The sequence below is a fragment of the Xenopus laevis genome, chromosome 2L (genome assembly GCF_017654675.1).
Source record: "Xenopus laevis strain J_2021 chromosome 2L, Xenopus_laevis_v10.1, whole genome shotgun sequence".
In the NCBI taxonomy this organism is placed as follows: domain Eukaryota; kingdom Metazoa; phylum Chordata; class Amphibia; order Anura; family Pipidae; genus Xenopus; species Xenopus laevis.
The window spans coordinates 139686216-139710933 of NC_054373.1; the positions used below are offsets into that span (position 1 = coordinate 139686216).

At 38.3% G+C, this 24718-nt stretch overlaps 1 protein-coding gene across 2 annotated transcripts in view; it reads right to left on the bottom strand.

Annotated features, from left to right (window-relative positions):
• enox1.L (ecto-NOX disulfide-thiol exchanger 1 L homeolog) overlaps positions 1-24718 on the bottom strand; it is a 334042-nt gene that overhangs the window by 219616 nt on the left and 89708 nt on the right. The window contains exon 4 of one of the 2 annotated variants that reach the window (XM_018247318.2): positions 21237-21319. The exons of the other annotated variant lie outside the window; for it this stretch is intronic. The gene's annotated coding sequence lies outside the window, so the exon portion shown is untranslated. The remainder of the gene's footprint in view (positions 1-21236; positions 21320-24718) is intronic. 2 annotated transcript variants of the gene reach the window in all.

Below are 24718 nucleotides of genomic sequence, written 5' to 3' on the forward strand. Positions count from 1 at the left end.
CCAATGGTGTGTTATTCTAGATAACGTTTATAATTAAAAAAAATGTTTTATTCTTACTTTGCAGAGATCTTTAGGCAAGTCCAAACCATTGGTTCAAAGAATAAATGCAGACTTATCCAACCTCCAGGATTTTTTGTATTCTTACTGCATTTATACCCATGGATGGGTGCAGAGCAAGGGAAATGGTTAAGACACAGCAGGGCATGGTAAAGTATAATGGGGCACGGTCATGGCATGTCATTGGTGTGACCAAACATATTGCAGAAATTCCTTCCTGGGAACTTGACGTCTCTATAAATAAATATCAAAGTTTGTAATGAACCAATGAGGACATCTGCACACTAGAGCAAACAACAACAGAAATTAAATAAACCCAACAGGATTGTTTTGCCTCTAATAAGGATTAATTATATCTTAGTGGCAAATTCACTAACTGGCGAAAATTCGCCAGCGCTGCCTTCACCCACATCGCAACACTTTGCCAGGCGTAAATTCGCCTGGACAACGCTAATTCACAAAGATCCGAAGAGGTGCACAGGGTAACGAATGCTGGCGAAGTTGCGCCAGCGAAAATACACCAGCAGTTCGAAGTTACGCTAGCAATGGTTAATTTGCATACGCGTGCAGTTAAAGTACAATGGCGGTATATGCTGCACTAGGCCAGGGAACCTTGATAAAATTATATAGAGGTGTTATATTGCCTACACTGAGCCCACTGTTTATTTTAGGTGCCATATGTTATCAAATGTAGGGGGGAAGGAGGGTAAACCAAAAAAGATTTTTCGATCTTTTTCACCCTGTAAAAAGGAAAAGACGCCATCGTTTTTTGGGACTTAGAAGTATTTTCAACTTTTTTTTTGAGGTACTCCTATCTACTCTATTGCACTTTGTCTGGTCTGAGGTGGCGAAGGCAAGTCTGGTGATAGAGGTAACGGTCAGTAAAATCAAAAACGCTCTTTCGCCAGTGCAAAGTTGCGCCAGAGTCTATCTCCTTGACGAAATTACGCCAGCATTAGCCACTTTGCCCTTTAGTATATTTCCCCCTAAAGGTGGGATCAAGTATAATGTACTGTTTTACTATTATAAAGAAAATAGAATTAATTTAACATTTTTTTAATTATTTGATTAAAATTGAGTCTATGGGAGATCACCTGTCCATAATTTGGAGCTTTCTGGGTAACAGGTTTCCAGATAACGGATCACATACCTGTAATATAATTTGATACATAATGCCACATTTTGTGTAAAATGGGGATTGTGTCTTCTTATTCCTCCCAAGGGATCCCTGCACTGAAGTCACATTTTCTGAATCACATTTATTATCAGTTTCCCTTTTCGTTTTATTAAACCCTCATAAGCACAACCATTTCCATGCATGGCAGTCCTCACAAATCTTTTTCAGCATCCATCACGCTACACTCCTGTAATACATCTCAGAACTGGATAATTCATCAAACTCATGTTTGGGAAAAATGTGCACATTGTTTTCCCTCAGCTTGTGACTGAATGGGTAACAACTAGTGCCAGCAAGAGACCTTCATAAAGGAATGCTCTCTGAAGGCAGCCAAAGAACCTCATTTCCATGCAGTTTGGGCATAGGGCAAAGCAGTGGCTATTTATTGCTGTGTGGATGACCAGCCAGTTGCACAGGATTTACATTCCATGTGGATTGTTCAAGTGCAGCTGCCCTGCACATGATAATCCTTTCATCAGTATGTGCCACAATTTGCGCACAAAGTGCATGAGAAAGCATGTCCGACTGTATTTCAGCAATACAATAAACTGCTCTTCAGTCTTTGCAGACCCTTCATTGATTCTTCTTTAAACAGCGCTGTTCACTTAAAACTGATAAAATATCTGTACAGCTTTTATTGTGAGGTTTCAAAAGTTACTGTTGAAGAAAGCCGAATTTCAGTCTGACTGTTAGGGCTATGGTTTAGTCTATGGATAATTTCCATTTTGACTTAGTAAAGCAAGTAGAATGTTAACTCCCATACGGCTGGCCGAATAAAATAAAGTTATAGGATAAATTATTTAGAATGCTTGGGACCTGGAGTCTTTCCATAATTCGGATCTTCATACCGTATGTCTGCTAAAAGTAATTGAAAGGGATTCTGTCATGATTTTTTATGTTTTACTTTTTATTTCTAAATTACACGGTTTACGTTGCAATTAAATTACTCTACCATTTAAAATGTTATTCTTGAACCAAGTGTATTTTTTTAGCTGTAATATTGGTGTGGAGGCAGCCATCTCAGTGCATTTTGCCTGATCCTGAGCTTTGAGAAGGAGCCAGCACTTCAGGATGGAAGTGCTTTGAGATGGCTATTGTTTTTCCCCTTCTCATTGTATTTTCACATGACCCAAGCAGGATTTTCCTGTTTAGGTGCTATTCTCATATCTACCACTAGGTGGGGCTAGGCACTTTTAGCTTTCCATTGTTCTGAGATGGATTCCTGGGGGGATTATATCACTCCAATTTACAGTGTAGCAGTAAAGAGTGATTGAAGTTTATCAGAGCATAAGTCACATAGTTTAGGGGCACCTGGGAAATGAGCAGCATGTCTAGCTACATACCAAATAAAAATATTAAAAAAAACTGTTTGCTCTTTAAAAAAACAAACTGATTGCAGTGCAGAATTGTGCAGCACTATTGATGATGCTTTTTATTTTAAAAAAAAACATGTTTTCCCACAACAGTATCTTTTTAAACTTTAAATAAACCCAATAGGATTGTTTTGCCACCAAAATGGATTTCATACATCAAGTACAAAGTACTTCATCATTATCATATAAAAAGGAATTTATTATTAAGAATGTTATATAATTATAAATATGCTAGACATGCTAGTTTATTGAAAGAGTAGTGGATACTTGGAACTGATTTATAGCGCTAGTATTTGAGGCTAAAGAGAACCTGCACATAGTATTTACTGGTCAGATGTTTGAAAGCAAGGATGTGATTGGCTTGATTGAATTGTACGACTAGTTCAAGTTGTCGCCCAATAACCTCGACTTTTTCAGATTATCAGATGAAAACCAGCGCAGATCATGATGTCAAGAAACATCTTCAAATTGTAAAAGAGACATCTGCCATTGACTTCTACATGACCTCGACAGGTTTTAGCTGGAGTATTTTTGCATTCGGATTTTTAGCAGGTTCGGAGTATAATAAATCCTATAATACCTGTTTTTCTTCTATTGGTCGGAACGGGGAGAGATCACAGAGCACCAACTGTGGGAGCCCAGTCTGATCCTGCAGCTGATCTTGCACAAAATCTGATTAGCCCATAGGCCAATCAATATGACAAATCAAGGATCACTAGTTTCAGGCTTATGCCAATCTGGTATGTATGGATTACACAGTCTAATATATGTGAGTTTGCTGTTCTGGGGGTCTCAGTGGGAGCTGATAGTGGTTGGGGGCAAATTAGATGTTGTACCAATGGCTAATAAGCTACATGTTGCTCACCAACTCCTTGGATGTTGATCCCGGTGGCCTCAAAGCAGGTGCTTATATTTGATTTCCAGGCTTGGAGGTAAGTTTTGTATAGAAACCAAGTCTATTACCAAACAGAGCCGCCTGAAGGCTGCCAGTAAACATAGGGGCTACCAAACAGCCAATCTGCATGCCCCTTGTTTTAAAATGTTTTATGGCCCCAATCATACAGCAAGCCAGGGCGGTAGTTACCGATAATAAGGTAGCAACAAAAGCAACATGATGACATAAAAATCTCCATGGAAGCAGAAAAATAACTAACATTTCCTCTAATAATCTCAAACATATTTTTTTCTGTTAGAAAGCTTAATTTATTTTGATGGTATTATCTCCTTAAAAGAAAAACAGGATGATAATCAGTATGTGCATTAGCAATGATCCTTTTTATTATTATGTTAATGTTTCCCAGTGGAAGTAGAGAACAAAAAGCAATAAGAGTGGTCAGAGCTTTTAAGCTAAAGGTCATGGTGGACTTTTTCTATGAAAAAAAAAAAAATTCTATTTACTTTTAATGTAAATTGCCTTAACACTCTTTACCTTAATGTGCCAAGCTCAATGAAAGCAGACTTTGAGTAACAATAATATTAGGCAGTGCAAAAACACACTCTGGGCACCATCAGCCTTTTCTATTCATAAAACTGAGCCTCAGCTGGGTTCACTTATTGAGAAATGTTTTCAGACCATGTTGAGCCTCACAAAGCTTCAGGCAGCTCGTACTGTTGCTTGTGCAGTAAATGATGCGGAAAATGAGTAGAAATCGGAGACTGGATCATCACCACAGACACAAAATGGCATTAACTGATTACTGTATGTGCAGTAGAAATGTGTCAGTATGACTTTATATCCAGTTTTATAGCCATAGTCTGACTGCTAAAAAAATTCTTTAAAATGTCCCAAAGAAAGGCAACAGGATAAATCATACTGGATTGCTTTTCATTTTTTCCCCTTAAAACTTTCTAGATGAAAACAAACCCATATTACTCCTGCAAAAAAAATCTACTTGTCACTCCAGCTAAGAAAAGACACAAGAGAAACTTCTTTTAAATGTGAAGCCTTTTTACCAAAAAGACACTCATTTGAAGAGGGAACGACAAATGTGCAGATTTCATTTATTGCTAAAAACTCAACTAGCAAATTCTGCATCAGCTTCTGAGAAAGGTTTGAAACAGAACTTTTATTACAGCAACTATTTCTTATTTACACTTTGTTTGTCACACACAAGACAGTAAACACAACACATCAAAACATTAAAAAGGGGTTTCACCCAAAAAAAGATTTTTTTTTGCATAATAAAAGGATTTCATTTTTCGACAACTTTCCCACCTACATTTAATAAACATGTTGGTGGCCCCTTTCTATTCTATTAGTCGCAATCTTAAAATAATGTGTTTTCCTTTTAATCAACCGGCTTGCAACACTATGTCAAGAGTCATAGCCAGGAATGAAGAGAATATAAACAGACACACATTGCTTTCAGTACCAATTACATTTTCAAATAACTTTAAAACTACTGAAAATGTTCAATTAATGTATATTACAAAGTTTCTTAGAATTATATTTTCTTTCACTGTGCAAAGAAAAAAAAACAGTTTTTGGATGGAGCTGCTCTTTAACAACATCTGTATTTAAAAAGGGAGAGATTGTTCTAGAATTGTTTTTGGCATAAAACAGGCTGCCATATTGCTAGTGATTGCCCTTCCCTGCTTGTTAAGCATAATGTAATTTCTGGGGGCCTGATTTAAAAGCTTCAAGAAAACTCTCCATGAGTTTCCTAACTAACGTGGGGTTTTGGGCCAAAACAGCTTTGTAATTACTGTAATTTTCCTTGATTGGACTTTTATAACAAAGAGCAGCAGTTTTTATGTTTTTATGTTTTTGATGTTTTGTTCAGAGTGGGTGAAAACAGACAATGGTGGTCCATTTCTGCAGCTGACAGCGTTTCACTGGCCCCCATGGTAATCCAAGTCTGAATTACTGGATCAATCCAACTTGGTCCAATATGTGGATTTTCAACCTGGCCGGAAAAGCAAATGTTTCACGTATGTAGGGAAGGGGCACTTTTAAAATAACCATAATGGCCACATTAAGGGGCTTAATAATCAAAGCTCAAGTTGTTTTTTCCATGAAAAATTTGAGTTTTCGAGGGTATTTTTCAGTCAAAACTTGAATTTTCAGGGTAAAATAAACTCGAAAAATTCAAGTTTTTTTTTTAAAACTAGAATTTTTCAAGATTTATTATACCCAATCAGCTGAAAGAACTAAAATGTTCTGAAAGCTTGCTATGATTATCTTAGTTAGCTAATAAAGGCAGGGGTCCCCAACCTTTTTTACCCATGAGCCACACTCAAGTATAAAATAATGTTGGACAGCAACACAAGCATGCAAAAAGTTTCTGGGGCTTCCAAATAAGGGCTGTGATTGGGTATTGTAGCTTCTATGTGGACTTGCAGCCATCAGAATACATGTTTTTTTATGCAACTAAAGCTTGCCTTTAAGCCAGGAATTTAAAAAGAAGCACCTGCTTGAAGGCCACTAGAAGCAACATCCAAGGGGTTGAAGAGCAACATGTTGTTCACGAGCTACTGGTTGGAGATCACTGCAACAAAGGTATCACCTTTATACCACTTTATTTTATATTTCAAAAGGGTTGCCCTGTAACCCCGAAGCTGGAAATAGCTAGAATCAAAAAATACGCCACCTAAAACCTGTTGAGGACATGTAGAAGTCAATGACAGAGGTCCCTTGAACCATTTGAAGATGTTTTTAGCCTTCGTGATGTTTGAGTTTTTTCCGGTGGCTTTCTCGATCGATTTGAGAAATTCGAGAGTTTTTTTGCCGAAAACTCAATCAATTCAAGTGTTCAAGTTTTTCACCCCAACTACACTGATTCAAGTTTTTTGCATTCAAGTTTTTTTCTTAAATTAGAAACCTTTTCAATTAATTCAAGTTCTGAAACAGCTCACAAAGCTCTAACATGCGACCTTTGATAAATAACCCCAAGTGTCGAATTTGTCTAGAAACAAAGTAAAACACGATCCCTTCAGGCTGAACATAATTTTACTGCTCACCAGAATGAAATTATACATATTGTTACATATAGTACTTGCAGCAGAGTATTTTTTTATTCAATTCTTCCTATTGTCTGGATTGTGCCATTATGTGGCACTTCTCTAGTGTAACCACTATGCCGAGATGTGTTCCAGAGAGTGGACTAGCCACCCATTTCACTACTGTTAGCCCGCCCCTGGGTGCTATATATATATGCAATCTGGAGCTACATAAAAATGATCAAGTGTCCTTTGCTAAAACTTACTGTACTTTAGATGAATTTAGTGTTTTATGGAAAGGCTGCTGGAAAATGTCAAGTTTTACTATCATATTACTTTAGAAGCGACCTATGAGTGAATCTGTCCAAACGGATTTTATGCAAAAGAAGCTAAAAACAAATGCAGATTTTTGTTATTTTCCAATAACCAATATTTCCATGACCAAAAGAAATATACCGCAAAAAGAAAATACCCCTTCATACATGACAGCTATTATAGCCTTAAAACAACACAAGGAAATGATTGCCAAGATGATGGCTTCATATTTCAGGCTGGTATTTAAGTTTCAAATCATGTAAAGGTTCTGATTATCTTGAAAGAGCCACTTAGCTAATATCCTAATGAAGAATTTTTTCTCTGCAGCATTGTCCATGTTCCATTATGCCTTATAATGATTATACTAAAAGCTTTAGCAGATTCATTGCAGGCTTTTAAATTGAGGCAAAAGAGGAGGATTTATTAGAATGTATGGCTGAGCCTACTAAATTGTCAGATCTGTCTTCCAAAAAATGCACCTGGGATTTGTTGGACAGTAAAATGAGCTGGAGGAAAGGCACGGCTCCACGCAGCCAAAGCAATGGGTGACTGAGCAAAACTGCAAATGTCACACACATCAGTGTTCATATTGCTTCCAGCAAGTTCCAAGTATTTCAGGAATCTCTAATCTGTTGCATCCTGTAACCAATTTCTGAGCTGTGCATGTGCCTATCTTCATTAAAGGGATACTGTCATGGGAAAAAAAAATTTTTTCAAAATGAATCAGTTAATAGTGCTGCTCCAGCAGAATTCTGCACTGAAATCCATTTCTCAAAAGAGCAAACAGATTTTTTTATATTCAATTTTGAAATCTGACATGGGGCTAGACATATTGTCAATTTCCCAGCTGCCCCAAGTCATGTGACTTGTGCTCTGAAACTTCAATCACTCTTTACTGCTGTACTGCAAGTTGGAGTGATATCACCCCCTCCCTTTTCCCCCCCAGCAGCCAAACAAAAGAACAATGGGAAGGTAACCAGATAACAGCTCCCTAACACAAGATAACAGCAGCCTGCCAGAAAGCATTTCTCTCCTAAAATGCAGGCACAAGTCACATGACCAGGGGCAGCTGGGAAATTGACAAAATGTCTAGTCCCATGTCAGATTTCAAAATTGAATATAAAAAAATCTGTTTGCTCTTTTGAGAAATGGATTTCAGTGCATAATTCTGCTGGAGTAGCACTATTAACTGATGCGTTTTCCGATGACAGGATCTAAGAACAGCGCATATGTAGGACATTGGAATAAAATAGTGCACTGCGCTTATCGGGAAAGTAGTTTTTGAAGAAGTGGAGTGCCAGCCTGGGGTAGGAAATGAACAATTAGGGCAAGATCACACATGGCGTTTTTATGTCGCGTTTTTAAAAACACAGGGTCGAGCGTAAATACGCCAATGAAACCACACATGCGTGATAATGTGTTTTTCAGCTTGTAGATTTCTTTTCCCAAAATGCATTTCTGTTTTTTATCATTCACCACAATTTTTGAAAAGTTTTGTGAAAAAAAGCCAAGTGGAAAATACATGCAGAATGTAGCTGTACTGCTTTACAATACACAACGTAATTACGCCACCAGCTTACAACGCCCTAAATATTTATATGAGAAGTCCATCTTGCGAGAGTTCGGCCGACATGTTGAAAATACGCAGCGTATTTCAGCAAAGTGTTTTTCCAAACCTGCTGATCCCACAGAGTTCAATTATATGCTACAAAACACAAACACTAGCTTCTTGTGGCGGATGTTGCCTCACAAGTGTCCCGTGGGAATCACTATAGTGCGTATTACATTATTTTCAATAGGGCTTAATTTCTTTGCGTATTTACGCTCAGCTGTACGTTTTTAAAAACGCAACCAAAAAATGCCACGTGTGACCTTGCCCTTAGAATGACTGGGGATGCCTAACAACTTTGTACTTTGATTCTGCCTTTTGTCTCCTTCAATGTATATCACCAATCACTACGTAAAGAGGTTTTTTTTGCTGGCAAAGTGTTCAGCACTGCCATGATTGCATTGTTGAGGAATCTGTATTGATGGCTAGTTAAGTGCATGCGTTTGCTATATGAAAAAGAATAGGCTTAAGGGTAAGGGCACACTGGGAGATTCAGGGTGATTTAGTCGCCCGTCGACTAATCGCCTCTTCTTTGGGGCGACTAATCTCCCTGAACTGCTTCCCCCTGCTAGAATGAAACATCGCCTGCAGCATAGTACTTGCGGCGCTCTGTTTTCCGAAGTCATCCGAAGTTTCCGTGTGAGGCAACTTCGGGCGTCTTCAGAAAACGAATCGCTGCAAGCCAGACATCACCAGATTCTGGGTTCCCTCCTTTTTAATGAGGCCAGGCCTTTACTGCAGCAGCTTTCAGTTGATGTTTGTTTGTGGGCCTTTCTGTCCAAAGTTTAGTCTTCAACAAGTGAAATGCATGCTCAATTGGTTTCAGATCAGATGCCTGACTTGGCCATTCAGGAATATTCCACTTCTTTGCTTTAATAAACTCCTGGGTTGCTTTGGCTGTATGTTTTGGGTCATTGTCCATCTGTATTATGAAACACCTCCCAATCAATGTAACTGCATTTAGCTGGATTTGAGCAGACAGTGTCTCTGAACACCTCAGAATTGATTTGGCTGCTTCTGTCACATCATGGATAAACACTAGTGTCCCAGTGCCACTGGCAGCCATGCACGCCCAAACCATCACACTGCCTCCGCCATGTTTTATAGATGATGTGGTATGCTTTGGATCATGAGCTGTTCCACGCCTTCTCCATACTTTTTTCTTGCCATCATTCTGGTAGAGGTTGATCTTGGTTTCATCTGTCCAAAGAATGTTTTTCCAGAACTGTGCTGACTTTTTTAGATATTTTTTTAGCAAAGTCCAATCTAGCCTTTCTATTCTTGATGCTTATGAGTGGCTTGCACCTTACAGTGCACCCTCTGTATTTACTTTCATGCAGTCTTCTCTTTATGGTAGATGTGGATATCGATACACCTACCTCCTGGAGAGTGTTGTTCAATTGTTTGACTGATGTGAAGGGGTTTCTCTTCACCATGGAAATGATTCTGTTATTATCCACCACTGTTGTCTTCCGTGGACTTCCAGCTCTTTTTGCGTTGCTGAGTTCACCAGTGTTTTCACTCTTTCTCAGGATGTACCAAACTGTAGATTTTGACACTCCTAATATTGTAGCAATTTCTCGAATGGGTTTTTTCTGTTTTTGCAGCTTAAGGATGGCTTGTTTCACCTGCATGGAGAGCTCCTTTGACTGCATGTTGTCTGTTCACAGCAAAATCTTCCAATACAAGCACTCCCCCCCCAAATCAACTGCAGGGCTTTTATCTGCTTGACATAACAAAGGAATTGCCCACATTTGCCCATGAAATAGCCTTGGAGTCAATTGTCCAATTACTTTTGAGCCCCTGAAATGAAGTGATTGTGGCTTTAGTTCCTCAAATGTTGTGCAATCTTTTTGTTCAACCCACTGAATTAAAGCTGAAAGTCTGCAGTTCAACTGCATCCGAGTTGTTTCATTTAAAATTCATTGTGGTAATGTACAGAACCAAAATAAGAAAAAAATGTCTTTGTCCAAAGATTTATGGGCCTAAGTCTATTTAAACTAATAATGCTTCATTGATTAATTTCCTTTTTCTCTGTAATAACATGACAGAACTATGTATGTATTTTTCACTTTGTACACAGTTCTCTTAAGAGCGTTTCCTAGAGTTCCCAATACCTCCTGGGCCACTAAGAAGTTGAGTTGCAGGGTTTGCTGCCTCTATATTTCCGCATTGAGTTTCTTCCTCTTTTTGGTATATATATATATATATATATATATATATATCTTCTTTATCCAAGGACAATAACATAGTGTACACAGTTATTTAGTAAAGTCAGCATGAGATATAATATCAAACTAACGGATTCCCTTCGCTGGTACAGAATGATTGATGAGGTGCTGCTTTTAGTGGCTGAAGAGAGTAGAAGTCGGTTCTGATAATATATTTACTCCAAGATTTCATAAATGTATCTGTCTGTAAGTCTCACATCTGTCTGAGTCATTATTGGCCTAAGGGATATATATATATATATATATATATATTATGTATATATAAATTGCCACAGGATGAAGCATTCTTATTTTTAGGATAACAATGCTAAAATCAGAATGCATTAAAAATCAAATCAATGGGCAAAAGTATCTGTAGATATATTTATTGTAAAAAAAAGAGCATTTATCATTCTGTTTTCAATGTATTTATTTCATATATTTTATTTATATAGCACAGCACTTTAGAGAGAACATTCATCATTCCCATCAGTCCCTGTCCCAGTGAAGCTCACAGTCTAAGGTCCCTATCATATTCACTCAGTAGGGTCAATTCAATTCAGAGGCCAATTTACCTGCCTGTATATTTCAAGAGCGTGGGGGTGTTACTAGGGTTGCCACCCAGCCAGTATTTTACTGGCCAAGCCGGTAAAACAACTGCCAAGGCCTGGGCCAGGATTATGAATTCACTGGCAATGTAGAAAAAAAGGTGACAACCCTAGGTGTAACACATATAGATATGGGTAAAATAGACTAATGTATTGCAGATAGGGTCCAGGTTGGAGTAGATCTCAGATCAACCACTGAGCCAATGTTCTGCCTAGTGATGTTTACCTAGGTGGAGGCAGGGGGCAGGGCCGCCATTAGAAATCACGGGGCCCCGTATAACAAAATTTTTGGGGCCCCCTGGGCCCCGCCCACACTGACGACCAAGCTCCACCCCATATCCCGCCCACTCCACATCGCAGTTAAAAGACCACACAGACATCAGCGCTAAAAAAGTAACCCCCCCACACAAGTTGTAAAAAGCTATTGATGGTCAGGGCCCCCTTATAAAAAATTTTTTTTTTTTTTTTTTAAAAACATTGGTGGCAGGGGCCCCCTTATAAGTTAAAAAAAACTTGGGGCCCCAACAAAAATTTTTTAAAAAAACTAAAAAATAAACAAACATTGGTGGCAGGGGCCCCCTTATAAGTTAAAAACAAATTGGGGCCCCAAAAAAAATTTGAAAAAAAAAAAAAAATTTTTTTGAAAAAAAAACCATTGGCGGCAGGGGCCCCCTTATAAGTTAAAAACAAATTGGGGCCCCAAAAAAAATTTTGAAAAAAAAAATTTTTTTGGAAAAAAAAAAAAAAACTGGTGGCAGGGGCCCCCTTACAAGTTAAAAAAATTAAAAAAAATTTAAAATTTAAAAAAAAACAAAAAAAAACAATGGTGGCAAGGGGCCCCTTACGAGTTAAAAAAAAAAAATTGGGGCCCCAAAAAAAAAGTTTTAAAAAAAAGATTGGAGGCAGGGGCCTATAGAATATTAAAATAATACATTGGTGGCCAGGGGATTAAAAAAAAAACAAAAAACCACAAACTGGTGTTCAGTAGGATTGAACTCATGGCTTCAGTACTTCCACTTCGCCTCCTTTCGTGACTTCGGGTCTTTTCACCGCTTCAGGACTTCAATTTCGGCTCTTTTCGTGACTTCGGGTCTTTGCGCTGCTTCAGGACTTCGGCTTCGGCTGTTTTCGTGACTTCGGGTCTTTTCGGCGCTTCGTGACTTCGGCTTTTTCCGTGACTTCGGGTCTTTTCGGCGCATCGGCTTCGGCTTTTCGGCACTTCCGCATTCGGCACGCAAGAGGCAAGACGTACGGCTCGGGCGCTCGTAAGGGGGGCCCGGGTCTTCAAAAAATGCAGCGCTGCCGGGCCCCCCTTCATGCCCGGGCCCGGTACGCTTGTCCCCCCTGTCCCCCCCTGATGGCGGCCCTGGCAGGGGGTCACTCCTATTGATGAGGAATTTGTCCCGGTTCGCCTAAAAATTTGCAAAACATATTGAAGTCAATGGGCGTCAAAAACAATGTTTTCTAGCCGACTTTTTCGACTCTGCGACCTTTTTGTCCAAATGCAGTCAATGGGCATCAATTTGCACAACAATGCAACTTTTTTGTTGCGGCAAATTTTTTTTGGGCTAATTTTTGCAGCAGTTTCGCAAAACAATTTGCCATGGCTAGCGAATAAATTTGCTCATCACTAGTCACTCTGTGATGTGGCCAGCGCAGTGTTAATGCTGCAATGGTTGGGTCCTGGAGTAAAGTTTGCACTGGTGTCTACAGGACAATAATTATATGACTAGTTACACTACATTAAAAAGGGTTAAAATATTATTTCAGCCACTTAAAAAAACCTGCCATCATACTATAAATGGGCAAGATTAATTGTTCCCCCTCCAAAAGATGCTGATTAAAAGAATGATAACTTTCGTAGTTTTCTTATGAAAACATTTCTTTTATTACATGATCTGTTTTGTTACAAACTTCTGCTGGAGCTTATCAGGTAATACCAATGCCACTGAGACACATATAATATATGCATTTCTTGATTCACTCTAAACATTTAAGGGCATACTGGGATAAAGCCGCATTTCAGTGGTAGTAAAACATAAAACATTCAACCTCGAAACAATAACTTGTGTGGCATTAACAGCTTCCAATCTTCAAAAGCTCCCGGTATGGTCAAAGAAAGCCAGAAAGCAATGAAACAGAACATCGTGCCTGCATACTAATGGCATCTAGTGACAAGGACTCATTGAATGTCATCACTTCACGCACCGCACACTGTTCACTTTCTTATCTGCATGACCTCCCTCTTCACGTAACTGTTTGAACACTTCGGCATTAGCATCTCTGCTTAGGGGCCACTGCCACCAGGAAGTATGCTCAGTCACACAGACAAACTATAACAAAAAAAATACTGGAACAGGGTGCTGAAGGTTAGGAAGGCGTTTTAACAGAATATAGATATACTTTGGTTTTCATTCTGTCTCGGATGTTAAACCTTCTTCCCTCCAGCTGCTCTTAAGCTGCAACTCTAATACCTAATACAACTTCTGATACCAGAAGGATGCTGGGATTTGTACAATATTGCTGGACATGATATATGGGGTAGTTTGGATTTTTGTCAACTTTACGGGAAAAGCCCACTTGTGTCAGCATTTGTAGGTGCAGGTAGCATTATGCAGGCCAACTGTCAGTTTTGAAGGCCATTTTGAGCTACGTATAAACAACGAGGCTAAAGAGCCAAAAGCATCCTACAGTATGTGCCCTTACCAATAAGGTAGTTGTATAAGCTAATATATATTCCTTGACTATTATGTTTTAATCAAGACCATCAAGCATTCGGGGATATTAAAGGGATACTGTCATGGGAAAAAAATTTTTTCCCAAAATGAATCAGTTAATAGTGCTGCTCCAGCAGAATTCTGAACTGAAATCCATTTCTCAAAAGAGCAAACCGATTTTTTATATTCAATTTTGAAATCTGACATGGGGCTAGACATTTTGTCAATTTCCCAGCTGCCCCTGGTCATGTGACTTGTGCCTGCACTTTAGGAGAGAAATGCTTTCTGGCAGGCTGCTGTTTTTCCTTCTCAATGTAACTGAATGTGTCTCAGTGGGACATGGGTTTTTACTATTGAGTGCTGTTCTTAGATCTACCAGGCAGCTGTTATCTTGTGTTAGGGAGCTGTTATCTGGTTACCTTTCCATTGTACAGATGCATTTGAGTGGTGGGGGTAAGCAGAGATTTGGGTTGTAAATCACTTGCAGGGGCTGTTACTGTGGGTGACCAGGTAAGTAGGAGTTAAAGCAGGGAGACTTGAAAAATGCAGATGAGTTGACATATCATGTGCTTGGATTTCTATTACAGTCAATATACAGGGATATTCATTGGCTACTAATGAAATAGATCCTAGTGCGTATTGTATGAATGTGAAAGGAAAAATACATTTTGATTGATCTATGCAAATTGCTACATAATTGTTATTTACAAATCTAATAAAACTGACCAGTGTCTGTAAAAGCAAAACAGACCATAGACTGGAAGCTCCAGTGGGGCAGTATGGGATCTATTATCCAGAATGCTTTTGACCTGACTTTTCCCACATGAAGGTTTCTTTTCTAATATGCATCATCATACTGTGCGTCTACTAAAATACATAAAGTAAACACAATAGGATTGTTTGGCCACCGATATTTATTCTAAGTACATCGAGTACATGGTACAGGTACGGGACCTGTTATCCAGAATGCTCGGGACCTGGGATAACAGATCTTTCCGTAATTTGGGTCTTCATGCCTTAAGTCTACTAGAGATTCATTTAAACATTAAATAAACCCAATAGGCTGGTTTTGCTTCCAATAAGGATTAATTATATCTTAGTTGGGATCAAGTACAAGCAACTGTTTTATTATTACAGAGAAAAAGGAAACCATTTTTAAAAATTTGGATTATTTGGATAAAATGGAGTCTATAGGAGACAGCCATTCCGTAATTCGGAGCATTCTGGATATCGGGTTTCTGGATAAGGGATCCTATACCTGTACTGTTTTATTATTAGAGAATCAGAATTATTTCCTTCAAATATACATCATGTGTAATTTGGAATTTTCTGGATATGATTTTTCAGACACATAATTCTGGATTTTTTTTCTAGATATATCTCCTTCGTTGTAGCAATGGTCATTTCTGTTCCCAACTAATAAACTCTAGGTTTTCTTCCTGCTCATACAAGTGGGGTGATGGGTACATCAGCTTGCTATAGCACAAAGAACAAGTGGCATTGATCCATCCATTTTTTTGATAAATGAATAATACAATGGTTAGCAGATCACTGTGGTATCTCATTGTAGAAATGAGTGCCTCTCTCATCATTACTAAAAATGCTGTGCTCCATCTGCAGCTTTAATTAGACCACATACCAAATGTGTTCCAATAAGCTTAACAGTAAAGACCACTTCAATGGTAGGGAATATTTCAGAGCTAAAGCAATAATGAAGGGCATATCTATTAGAATGTAAACATGTCTGATATTTGTAAAGCCCAAGTGTGCTGACCTTTGAAAATGTATGTACAAAAAGAGCCAGAAAGCTGTCCCTGCTTCTTATGCACATATTTTATAAGATTCGGAGCTCATGCAATACACGATTACAGTATCAAATGCAAACCTCTGTTTAAAATGTAAGAATAGTATGAGCTGTGCACAGGGCTGGATTTACATAGCGGGCGTCCCTAGGCCTGCTGTTGTTCGTCGCCCCGTCCCCTCCCCTTTATTCATGCAAATTTTCAGAGCAATAGGGATTGAAGTTTAATAAACTATTGTATCTCACAAGTTTTAATGAGTTACACTACCACTGATGTCAGCAGATATAATTAATGAGTCAATAATTCAATGAGTTTTAATACCAATGACATCAGCAGATATAATTAAAGGAATTGTTCACTGTAAAAATAAAAACTGGGTAAATAGGCAGTGCAAAATTAAAAAATGTTTCTAATATAGTTAGTTAGCCAAAAATGTAATGTATAAAGACTGGAGTGACTGGATGTCTAACATAATAGTCAGAACACTACTTCCTGCTTTGTATCTCTCTTGCTTTCCACTGACTGGTTACCCTGGTTACCAGGCAGTAATCAAATCAGAGACTTGAGGCGGGGGGCACATGGGTCATATCTGTTGCTTTTGAATCTGAGCTGAATGCTGAGGATCAATTGCAAACTCACTGAACAGAAATGTACCATTTGGCCCCCCTTCAAGTCGCTGACTAGCTCAGAGTTATAGAGCTCAAAAGCAGAAAATAGTGTTTTGGCTATTTATGTTACATATTCAGTCACTCCAGCCTTTATACATAACATTTTTGCCTAACTAACTATATTAGAAACATTTTTTATTTTGCACAGCCTATCTATTTACACAGTTTTTATTTTCACACTATACTGTTCCTTTAAGGACATCACTCACCTCACTCTCAGGGATTGAGCATATTAGAAGGATATTGCCTAGGGAGTACTAACTCCACATCTTTTAGAATTGTACTATGACAGGTCTGCCAACCACTACCTTCACCTTGTTCACAGGGTCCCTGCCCCCCAAGTTTTCTAAGGTCATAGGTTGCTGTTCTGGCCATCTGCTCCAGGCTCCCCTGCATATCCACTACTGGTACTAGATGGACAGGCCAAGCCATCCTCCCTTATGCATAGGTTACAGATGTACGGAGTAGTAGAGGAACACTTTTAGTCCTCTACATTATACAGGTATGGGACCTGTATGGCACTCCCGTATCTTACTGTCACTAGATGAAATCAAGCACTATTACAGGTATGGGACCTTTTATCCAGAATGCTTGGGACCTGGGGTTTTCCAGATAACTGATCTTTTGTAATTTGGCTCTTCATACCTTAAGGGGGTATTTACTAAAACTGGAATTGATATAATTTTGTTATTAAATCAAAGTTGACCTAACTCCCAATCCAAAATCCACAAATTTAATTTATCAAAAAATCTGCTTGAAAAAGTCGGTGCGGGAAATATCTCGACAAAATTATGCGACAATTCGAATTGTGCGACTTTTTCGAATATGATGGCCGAATCGTATAATTTTTTTCGAGTTGTCGGCCAAAAACTACAACTATATAAGATTATCGTATGAAAATCAGATCACGATGTTTTATTACAGATAAAAAGGAAATCATTTTGAAAAATATGGATCATTTGGATAAAATTGAGTCTATGGGACATGGCTTTTCTGTAATTTGCAGTTTTATGGATAATAGGTTTCCTGATAAAGGATCCCATACCTGTACATATATTCATTTTCTACCTGATCATTACTTGTTTCTATTATAATGTGCAAACAGTACATGAATGCTAATGAAGTATGACTACAATGTAAAATAAAGATTGCAAATGTTATAATTTGGCCAGTTGCAGTGTATGTTATAAATCCTCTTACTGGGAAAAAGTTATTTTTGCTCCGAAAGATTGTGCCACCTTCAAGCAATCCTTAAAAGTGTGTTATGTGCACAAAGTAATAACGGTCTAATGAAGATTATGTTGCGAAATACAAATTTTCATTCTTAATTGTTCAAATGTTTTCCCTGTTTTAAGTGACTTTTAAAAAATTTCCCCAAAGTACTTTACATTTATTTATACTGATAATACAGAACGGAGGTTTTTCAATTTATGAACACAAAATAACAGAAATACAAATAAGCCTCACAATCTGCAATGTACTGTAACTACATAATTATATTTCTTTTTTCTCTCTCTTATAAGTAATGAGAAACAAAAAGTCCAAGAGACATTTCTTGTTGGCACATGAATGTGACAAAAAAAATTATACATTTCTCTCCTCTGTCAATAAGCAGATTGATAATCAAAGTAACAAGAAGAGATAGGCTGCCTGAGTACTCTTGTTCCTTCTGGAACCTGTGTTAAGTGATGATTACAGAGAGCTTCTTTCCTTCCTAAGCAGAGTGATTGCTATACTAAATCCTCAACAGCACTGCACCACTTTTGTCTGCACAATCTTGCAAGCTGTCTTTTGTCATTGTGATTCATTGAGAGACAGTGAGAAGGATGATCTCATGTATTAAGAGGGAGAACAAAACTAGGTCTATTCAGCAGCTCTATAAAGATCCCATTTTAACTGGAAAGTTAATGATACTTTATTACTGCATTCAATATGCACTTCAGCGCTGGTACAGAGCAAAGGCAAACAAGCCCTTCTTATAGAATATTGTGCACACCTAAGGTAAATGTCTCACAAGACAACTTTCCCAACTGAATCACATGCTGAGGGATTGTGCCCAGGCTATGGTAAATTCCACCGTTGTTTTAATAGAGAACTACAGATACAGAAGAAGAGGGACTACTCCCCATTTTGTTTCTAATCTAATTTTTCTGTAAACTCTTCAGCAAAGGTGCCCCATACCAAATGTGTATCAAAACTAGCAGATAAGTATTTATTTTCACTGCTAATTTAAAACTATACTGTACTACTGTTTGTGGTTACGGAATATAGGTATGGGACCTGTTTTCCAGAATGCTCTGGGTTTTCTGGATAATGGATCTTTCCATAATTTGGATCTGCATAACTTATGTCTACTAGAAAATCATGTAAACATTAAATAAATCCAATAGGCTGGTTATGCTTCCAATAAGGATTAATGATATCTTAGTTTGGATCAAGTACTGGTACTGTTTTATTATTACAGAGAAAAAATAAATATTTTTTTTAAAATTTGGATCATTTGGATAAAATAGAATCTATGGAAAACAGTCTCTCCATAATTCAGAGCTTTCTGGATAACAGGCTTCCCCATATCCTAAACCTGTACATGCTATATAAATACATGAATGCATACATACATACATACAGAAAGCCTTATGCTAGGTACACATAGAGCATATACACCTGCATGTTTATAGGCAAACATATTTATAAGTACATATAAACGCAAGTGAAGTCACAAATATTTTCACAGCCTCATTATTAATAAGAGTATGTATTAAATGCTAGAAAGCTGTGCATGCTGTGCACAATTAACAGTTACAAACGCAAATAATTGAAAATACTTGAATAAGTATTAAATGCTGAAAAAGAAAAAGAAAGCACAAAAGGGAAGACTCCCATAGCGTATCACCAGTGGTAAAGTTGCAAGGTTTCAAAATCCTATTACCACTTAGCAGGGAATATAAGTAATATCTATCATGAAGAGGGGCGGAGCCTCTTGAAACGAGTTGGAAGTCAGGAACAGTCAGTGTCTTCTCCTTTGATATTTCTACTGCTTGTACTTTTATCCACTTTGTGAGTAGATGTTTGTTTTTACTATTGATACATCGGTAAAAGCCTTTAATGCACAATTGTATCTTCTATTGTTTTCCCACATGCCAACTGAATGGGTTGCCATTGCTGAAACACTGAGGGATCAAATTGTATTTTGAAAAGCGATTTTCAACATTGTGCTTGTGATTATATAGGCGAGAGGGGGAGCACTGTGGTGGACCCTTACCTGATACATATTACTCACATTCCCTGCTAAGTGGTAACAGGATTTTGAAACCTTGCAACTTTACCATTGGTGATACACTATGGGAGTTTTCCCTTGTGTGCTCTCTTTTTCTTTTTAAAGGGGATGTAAAGGCAAAAAAATAAAAACCCATTTCACTTTCTTTAATTAAAAAGAAATCTATCTCCAATATACTTTAATCAAAAAATGTGTACAGTTTTTATAAGAAACCTAACTGTATGCAGTGAAATTTCCCCTTCGTTTTACTTGCTCTGACTGCTGTGGATAGGAAACTTCAGACGGTCCCTAGCTGCTCTCCAGGGAAACGATCAAACTTTCAAATGACGGGGGGGGGAGGGGGGAACTCCCCCCACACCTTACTTCCCTGACCTTGAGCAGCTTTGTTTGTTTTCCTATAAAGCAGCCGGTGACAGTGTAGAGATTCATATCTGCAGACCCAGTGCAGTCTGCATATTCTGATTATTAATCAGTCTTGTTATATCAGCTTCTATGGCAGATATTATTTGACTTGTGCTGTCTTGATAATTTATGACGATCCCTAAGCTTAACCTCCCAACAGCAGCCCAGACCACACAGAGCATGTGCATGGTCTTGGGGCCAACTTTGAAAACATCAATCATTTTTTAATTAGACTTCTGATGCAGTAAGTTCATGTTCATGTTTACTATACAAAATACAGCATTTCTAGCATTATTGTATTTTAGACTTTAAAGGATACGGAAACCCCCCCCGCGTGTGGCAAAAGATGGCGACTGTGAACTCCGTGGACAGGACCTGCGCAGAGGGGTGAGTAACAAGTTACTCGATCAAGGGGGACCGCTCCAGTTTACACTCCCTTTTGCTGCTTCAGTCGGGTGCTCTGTCTGCAGCGTCCCCGCTGCTAGAATTCACATAGACCTCGAAAAGAAATAGACGGCACTCCGAATTCGGAGTGCCGTCTATTTCTTTTCGAGGTCTATGTGAGTAACAAGTTAGGGGCATTTGCCCAAGGGGACAGGTAGGCCAGGGGGGAGGAGGGAGGGGAGGGCAACACAGGGGAGAGGGGAGATGTTTTGCGCCCAGGGGGTTTCCTTCTCCTTTAAGCATTTTCTGGTTGGAATGTATGAAGCTGAGGATTCTACACTACTGAGAGCTGCCTTCATTTGGATTTGAGTTCAGCGCAAAACCCTTTTTATTCTATTTGAATAAGCATTGGCTGGTGCAACATCATTAAAGGAACCATAGGTGATTGCATCCTTGCTTCAAGTATCTTTTGTGCCTAAACCCTACATAGAGAGCTAGTGACAACAACAGTTTAACTAGACCTGCAATGAAAATTGGTTCTGTTTTTAGTTATAGATCATTTTTAGTTTTTTTTATCCTTGTTACTTAATGCTCATTCCCCTGAAATTAGCATAATTGGTGTCACTGTATAAGAATCTTCTCCCTTTACTTCATTGCTGTGTGCCAGGCTTATAAGTAAGAAGAATCTGATCAAATACCTTCTGCTCCTTCCACAATTGCTCCGATGAACTACAGCGATGTGATCAAGTAGAATATGAAAGTGTTCTTTAGTTCCACTCTTCTGCTCAAAAAATATAAAATATAGATATTGTAACAGTACAGTACAAACAGTAGGTAATGCAGAATTTCCAACACAAGCTTACAATTTCTTTGGGGGTCATTTTTAAAAGTGGAAGGCAGTGTGCAAAATGCAAAAAATATGTGCATGGGGTGTTAAACCGGGCAACAACAAAAGTATTCTATAACTCTGTCCAACTGCCAGCCATTAGGAACAGAAAAGGGTTAAGAGTGGAACATAGTCTGCTTCACTTTAGATGAGGTTACATGTGATTCAGACTGTGACTGACACTGTAGTCCCTCATAGAGGGAAGACTCAATTGCTTTTATGGGAAAGGGATGGAAAACCCTAACTAATCATAGTTTCCATTCTTTCACCACAGTCCCAACCATTTGCTAATAAATTATAAGATTGCAGGCAGGAGCCAGCACATCACTTGAAAAATGTGAGCAATAAACAACTGAACTAGTACTAATATGCTCAGTACAGAGATGCTAACAAGGATACTTTTTGTTGCACAGTACAAACCTGGATAATTTTGTTGTCTACACTGAAGCATAAAGGTCTGCACCTGATTTGTGTGATAATACATTTAATGCTGAATTTATATAATATGTTATATTTTGTCTGAAAAACAATTGCACTAATGGAAGGCAAAACCATGGAAGGCAAAACCATGGCTAATCTGTGAATACTAAAAAATCGAGAGCATCCGCTTGTTCAAGAATTGTTAGGATTGCATCATTTGCAGTGTTTCCTGTATATAAGAAATGCATGTAAACCTTTCGGCCCAAGTCAAGTCAAGTTCGCAGGCTTGGAAACTTGAACTTACTGACACATTTGGGGTGGCAGTAGCTCCAATATTTCCCTGTGTTAGTTGGTGCACTTTCAAGCAATTTATCAGACACATGGGACTCGAGCAATGGTGCAAATATGTGAAAGGACCAGGAACGCCATTGGACACAAAACCATACGCAATGATTGGGGCTATAATTGCAAATCAGTCCTACTGTCACTTGGCACACATAGGGGGTTATTTATCAAAGATCGAGATGTGTTTTTCCCCAAAAAAATGTTTCAAGGGTAGTTTCAGTAAAAGCTTGTATATTTTGGGATTAAAAAAGACTTGAATTTTTCGAGATTTATTATGCCTCAAAGCTGCAAATAGCTTGAATCTGAAAATGCTACAGCTAAAACCTGTCAATGTCATGTAGAAGTCAACTGCAGATGTCCCTTGAACCATTTGATTTAGCATTCATGATTTTTGTTTTTTTTCAGTGTTTTTTTTAGCTGATAACTTGATCAATTTGAGTATTTGAGTCCCCCCCCCAATTGCATTGTTTTGAGTTTACATTCTTTTTTTTCCCATAAATAATCAAGAATTCGAGTAATCTGAGGAAGAAAAAAACCTCACAAACTTGACCTTTGGTAAGTAACCCCCATAGAACATACATATCACCCCCATGCAGTGGGGCACATGGTTGCTTTACATAGTATCTAACTGCTCCCCCCATTCAGAAAGTTTTATTCATAATCAACCTTTGTGCACAAAGTTGAATGTTAGCTATGCTTAATGCTTTGCAGCACAAACTGCACGCTAGTTAGCATGCATCTTTGCATTCCTTTTTTTATGTAACAGGTGCTCGGTTTTAATGGGTATAACACAGCTGGCACACACATTGTAATTGTTAAGGGGCTGATGGCAATCCCACTATATGACCTTACATGATGGAGACAGGCAGTACTGAACTATAGTAAGGTTACAAACATGAGTCATATATCTAAACCTTGCCATAAGATAAGCGGCTTACTGACTAAATGTTGGACCTCCTCGAACCATCCAACGAAAGCATTTGCAAACAAAAGAGACGGCAGTGGGCATACAAGGTGACTATGCTTCTGTACATTCGCAGTTCCTTGTTCCTAGTGCACTTTACAGCTGCTCATTCCCATTCTCCAAATTCCACTTTATTTTTAATTCTGCACAAAATGTAATCAAATGATAGCACCTTTTTACATTATGGGGCAGTCCACCCCCAGAAGCTTACCCTTTTCCCTTAAATATCAAATAGGAAAATTTAATTTAAAAAGAACCGCCTAATCATGTAATTGTAATTCACGCCGTAAATATTATTCCATTTCTGTATTTGGATTAATGTGATCCCCACAGTTCAGCACAGTGTGAAGCCACATGTATTTTTTTTTTGTCCCATTAGAAATGCAAGGCTATCCAATGTCGCCACAGCCTGTACTGCACACGATCAGTTATTCAGATCTTCCTCTCTGGCTATAGAGAAGCACTGGGGTTTGGTTACCATAGCAGTGATGCCCAAAACGAACGTGTTTTATCTGAGGATGGCTGGCTGGAGGGTACTGCTGCTCTAATGTGACCCATTTTTCTTTTACTTGCAGTGCAATAAAGGGAAGATTGTTTTTGCACGCAACCCTTTAAGTATTTCACATTGTCCGATGTTTGTGTTACTATACAGCAAAGGAAGGAAAAAATGTGACTTACCAGCCCATGAATTGTCCCTAACACTCACACAGCTGAAATTACATCAATAAAAAGCAAAGTAGCCAAAGGCAATGATTACATCCACTTTTCTGAACACGCTGTAAGCTGAATCCGCTCCAATACGTGAAGACTCAGGAATAGGGAAGACAGCTAAATGTTGCCTCTGAAAAGAGGAATTGCTGCTGGAAACAGAAATGTACTCGGGTTCCCATGACCTATAATGTCTTAAACTTTAAATGTTATTCATAATACCTTAGTGGGATGCTCAGTATTCTGAAATGGCTTCCAATAGCTTAAATTTATCGAAAGCACACCTTTTCCAACAATGTTCTCATATAATAAACACCCCAACACTACTATGCCAGGAACATAATTACAGCTCTACTTCATATTAGTTTGGAGAACATGAAGTAATACTTTTTATTGCCTGCACTGTGAAGAAAAATGAGGAGAAGGGCAGTCATCCTGACCAACTGTATCTATTCAGTTATGAACTGCAGCTCCCACAATCCTTGGTTAAAGCTGAAATGCAACCAGTTTAACAATAAAAATGTAAGGCATGCTTGAAATGTAACTACAAGCAGCTATCAAAATGAATATCCAGAAGAAATGTTTGGTATTGTAAATATAAGATCAATAGCCAGTAAATTCAAGAGGCAAAGAATTAAATCAAATCAAATTAATAATGAATGTAACAATGCCTGGGGTGATAAATGTTTTCAGACTGCCAATATGCATAACAGATATGACCTTCTAGTTCAGTCATATTCAGACAATTTGCGGTCCCAAAAAAGTAAGCAAAGTTAAGTAATTGAAAATATATTAAGAATAAAATGCTAACGATTACAAAACAGTCTGACAATATGTATAGTTTGCTTTTAAGGGCA